Source organism: Schistocerca piceifrons, unplaced genomic scaffold, assembly GCF_021461385.2.
Source record: "Schistocerca piceifrons isolate TAMUIC-IGC-003096 unplaced genomic scaffold, iqSchPice1.1 HiC_scaffold_936, whole genome shotgun sequence".
Classification (NCBI taxonomy): domain Eukaryota; kingdom Metazoa; phylum Arthropoda; class Insecta; order Orthoptera; family Acrididae; genus Schistocerca; species Schistocerca piceifrons.
In genome coordinates this window covers 3943113-3948112 of record NW_025729208.1, presented here as the reverse complement: position 1 = coordinate 3948112, position 5000 = coordinate 3943113, and the positions used below count along the sequence as shown (strand labels likewise).

Genomic DNA, 5000 nt, shown 5'->3' with positions numbered 1-5000 from the left:
GGACCGGCAATGACGCCACCCGCACCCGTTCGTGCACCACCCCAACCGCCAAACTCGCACCTCCAGCGGATGAACGGCGGACGTTTCCCGCACTCGTAAAGTGCAATCCACCCCTATAACTTGCGTTTCATGAAGAGTTATTTCCAATATGCGACATTCCCGCTGTCCGTATACATGAGCCGCGACCTGTACCACTTACGAGCGAGAGACGCGATCGCGTTGCTCACTGTACGGCGTCCGATACCGAGCCATCAGCATGTCGGTCCCCATGCGCGTTGCACTCGCACTCGCAGTCGCAAAAACGTGGGGCAAATATATTACGCGGAAGAGTTATAACAGACCGAGCCCCACTGCATGGGGGGAGTCTTTGTCACTAATGTACACAGATGGAACATTTTGGACTGGAACCAGATTACCCGTACACACGGCGCTGATTAGTAATCAATGCAGAGCCATCAAACTACAGCAAATATACACAACTGTCCGTATACATGCTGAAAGAGTCTGCCCAAAATGGGAACCACACGTCAGCCAGACACTCTGATCACGCACCACTCTCTGCTTCTAACAGGCGCACATACAATATGTAAGCACCAGCATGGAACAACATCCAGTGCATCTTCTCCGCCACATTACACAATCCACACTATCACAACCAGACCAGGAGGTCCGTGCGGAAAATACAATATCCCAGCCTTTCGACATCCACCATTGCGCAGACCAGGCACCAACACCCACACATGTCCTATACAACGGTGCACCCAACATCACAATAGTACCTCCTGTCACAGCGCACAAACAATGACATGAGTCAAAGACACAGGTCTCACACAAGCATAGAATTGGAGCGCCGCCTCTAATAAGCCAAAGGTGCATCCTGACGTGACAAATCTGATCATGTCACAAGCATTCACTTACTATAATCACTATCAACGAACCTGCCGCCCCCGCCCCCCCCCCCCCCCCCCTACACCTTTCCGTACAACAACGTGTAACCTAACCTAACCTAACCTAACCTATGTTGTACCTTAACCTAACCTATGTTGTACCTTAACCTAACCTATGTTGTACCTTAACCTAACCTATGTTGTACCTTAACCTAACCTATGTTGTACCTTAACCTAACCTATGTTGTACCTTAACCTAACCTATGTTGTACCTTAACCTAACCCATGTTGTACCTTAACCTAACCCATGTTGTACCTTAACCTAACCCATGTTGTACCTTAACCTAACCCATGTTGTACCTTAACCTAACCCATGTTGTGCCTCAACCTAACCCATGTTGTGCCTCAACCTAACCCATGTTGTGCCTCAACCTAACCCATGTTGTGCCTTAACCTAACCCATGTTGTGCCTCAACCTAACCCATGTTGTGCCTTAACCTAACCCATGTTGTGCCTTAACCTAACCCATGTTGTGCCTTAACCTAACCCATGTTGTGCCTTAACCTAACCCATGTTGTGCCTTAACCTAACCCATGTTGTGCCTTAACCTAACCCATGTTGTGCCTTAACCTAACCCATGTTGTGCCTTAACCTAACCCATGTTGTCGCCTTAACGTAACCCACGTTGTCGCCTAAACCTGCTCTGTAATTGTTATACGACTCGTTCAATTACTGTAGTGTTGCCCACCCGCAACCCTCGCAATATAGTTCGCTACTCGCACTGCCCGCACCCCTGTGTATCGCTTCATGTTAAACACCTTGCAAGTCTTGCTCACTTTCCACATGCTCCTGCTGTACACTGTAATGTGGATGGCAGCAGGACGTACATGCCGCCCCTCCCCACGTCCCCACCTTGCCCCCTGCCTTCGCAAGCTGGTTGGTGAGAAGTTTGCATGTTCAATGCCCTTCGCATGCGACGTACTCAGGCTACGTTGTGGTGCGGCCTGTGTCAACTGTCCGCTGATGTCGTACGCGTGAACCACAATCTGTACTGCACATTCGTCCTTATGTACTGAATGATACATCGTGGCACATGTGTGACCGCACAACGACTGCGCCCAAAAACGGCGGACCATACAGTGCAAATATTGTGCACGCAGCTACGTGTCGTCTCCCTATGAGAGCTGGATTGCAGTGTGGTACGCCATAGAGACGTGTGGGAGGAACGGACGCCGTGGATGGCGATCAGCATGAGCTGTCTGTTGATGTATTCGGACCTAGTCGTCTCTCCTCACACACCGTGATGGCATGGTGCACCGCGTTCCATATCTGCGACATGCTACAGAGGCCGGTTGACAGTCGTTCGAGCAATGGACATCGCATACGTACGGGGGCCACCTTCCACGTATTGTCTAGGCGTGCACATTTTGTTGCGTGTATGTGGGCAGACGTAGTGTGGCGTGACACCTGACACAGGCATGCAATAATCGTTGAAGTTGCAAATGGCGATGGACGCCTGCGTTTTCTGGTGAAGTTACGCAAATGAACAAATGGTAACCTGTTGTGGTGCGGTTGTTCTCGCTAGGGGTGAATCGGTGATGGCGACGATAGGTTGAGGTACTAACCGGTTGTTCCAGCGATACCCACCATGCCGACGAAACTGAACGGCATCTGGGTGTGAAGCGATACGCGGCGGTGGCTGGGTGGGACCGTCCCCGGCCGGTGAGGGGGCGCCTCCCGGCGTGCTGGCCGCGCGGTGCGTGGGCGCACGCGCTACAGCCGGCTGGTGGGGGCGGCCAGTGGCAGGCGCGCCGGCCGACGGACGCGGCAGGCGTCGCAGCTGCGCGCCGGCGCACCCTGCGCGCGGCGCCGTGCGGCCAAAGTAGGTCCTCGCGGGCCCGGTGCGAAGCGCGGTGGACATCTTCAGTGTGCTGGTCCGATTGAGGACTGTGTGCGTTGAGGATGCGCCGCCGCCCGGCGCTCGGCGCCGCGACGCCGTCTGCTGCTCGGTCGCCCCAGCGGTTCTCGCTGGTGGTTTGTATCGCAGCTGTGCGGATGTGTTGGCGCGTGCGCTGTGCTGGGAGAGTTCGCTTCGGCACCCAAGTGGGGCTTTTGTCCTTCTGTGGCGCTGGCGTTGGAGCTGCCGGTCACCGTAGGTGGCGCGTGTTGTCTCCCGCCGGCAATGCCACGACAGCACGCTCCCGGGCCTCTGTCGGCAGCGGCAAGCTCAGTTGGGAGCACGGGTGGTCGCACCGAAAGCGTCTACTCGCCTAACTCCGGGCGATTGCGCCTCTCTCGAACCCGACCAAGTACTTGGGACGGCGCTGCGCGCCGCCGGGACCTGAGAGGGTTTCGAGGTGTATTGTGCAGGGGAGCTCAGCCTCCTCCTGTTTGCAGAATGATTGAGCGGACGCTTGCGTGTTCGCGCGGGCCCCCGGGACACACTCCCGGGCGGCCGGCTGCTCAGCTCTAGTTGACGCAGCTCCCTGGTTGATCCTGCCAGTAGTCATATGCTTGTCTCAAAGATTAAGCCATGCATGTCTCAGTACAAGCCGCATTAAGGTGAAACCGCGAATGGCTCATTAAATCAGTTATGGTTCCTTAGATCGTACCCACGTTACTTGGATAACTGTGGTAATTCTAGAGCTAATACATGCAAACAGAGTCCCGACCAGAGATGGAAGGGACGCTTTTATTAGATCAAAACCAATCGGTCGGCTCGTCCGGTCCGTTTGCCTTGGTGACTCTGAATAACTTTGGGCTGATCGCACGGTCCTCGTACCGGCGACGCATCTTTCAAATGTCTGCCTTATCAACTGTCGATGGTAGGTTCTGCGCCTACCATGGTTGTAACGGGTAACGGGGAATCAGGGTTCGATTCCGGAGAGGGAGCCTGAGAAACGGCTACCACATCCAAGGAAGGCAGCAGGCGCGCAAATTACCCACTCCCGGCACGGGGAGGTAGTGACGAAAAATAACGATACGGGACTCATCCGAGGCCCCGTAATCGGAATGAGTACACTTTAAATCCTTTAACGAGTATCTATTGGAGGGCAAGTCTGGTGCCAGCAGCCGCGGTAATTCCAGCTCCAATAGCGTATATTAAAGTTGTTGCGGTTAAAAAGCTCGTAGTTGGATTTGTGTCCCACGCTGTTGGTTCACCGCCCGTCGGTGTTTAACTGGCATGTATCGTGGGACGTCCTGCCGGTGGGGCGAGCTGAAGGCGTGCGACCGCCTCGTGCGTGCTCGTGCGTCCCGAGGCGGACCCCGTTGAAATCCTACCAGGGTGCTCTTTATTGAGTGTCTCGGTGGGCCGGCACGTTTACTTTGAACAAATTAGAGTGCTTAAAGCAGGCAAGCCCGCCTGAATACTGTGTGCATGGAATAATGGAATAGGACCTCGGTTCTATTTTGTTGGTTTTCGGAACCCGAGGTAATGATTAATAGGGACAGGCGGGGGCATTCGTATTGCGACGTTAGAGGTGAAATTCTTGGATCGTCGCAAGACGAACAGAAGCGAAAGCATTTGCCAAGTATGTTTTCATTAATCAAGAACGAAAGTTAGAGGTTCGAAGGCGATCAGATACCGCCCTAGTTCTAACCATAAACGATGCCAGCCAGCGATCCGCCGCAGTTCCTCCGATGACTCGGCGGGCAGCCTCCGGGAAACCAAAGCTTTTGGGTTCCGGGGGAAGTATGGTTGCAAAGCTGAAACTTAAAGGAATTGACGGAAGGGCACCACCAGGAGTGGAGCCTGCGGCTTAATTTGACTCAACACGGGAAACCTCACCAGGCCCGGACACCGGAAGGATTGACAGATTGATAGCTCTTTCTTGATTCGGTGGGTGGTGGTGCATGGCCGTTCTTAGTTGGTGGAGCGATTTGTCTGGTTAATTCCGATAACGAACGAGACTCTAGCCTGCTAACTAGTCGCGTGACATCCTTCGTGCTGTCAGCGATTACTTTTCTTCTTAGAGGGACAGGCGGCTTCTAGCCGCACGAGATTGAGCAATAACAGGTCTGTGATGCCCTTAGATGTTCTGGGCCGCACGCGCGCTACACTGAAGGAATCAGCGTGTCTTCCTAGGCCGAAAGGTCGGGGTAACCCGCTGA

General features: G+C 54.1%; 1 non-coding gene across 1 annotated transcript in view; it reads left to right on the top strand.

Moving 5' to 3' along the window:
• Positions 1–3370: 3370 nt before the first annotated feature.
• Positions 3371–5000, top strand: part of LOC124772043 — a 1909-nt gene continuing 279 nt past the window's right edge. The window contains exon 1 of the ribosomal RNA XR_007013724.1: positions 3371–5000. This exon is cut by the window's right edge and continues 279 nt beyond it. This is a non-coding gene — a ribosomal RNA (small subunit ribosomal RNA).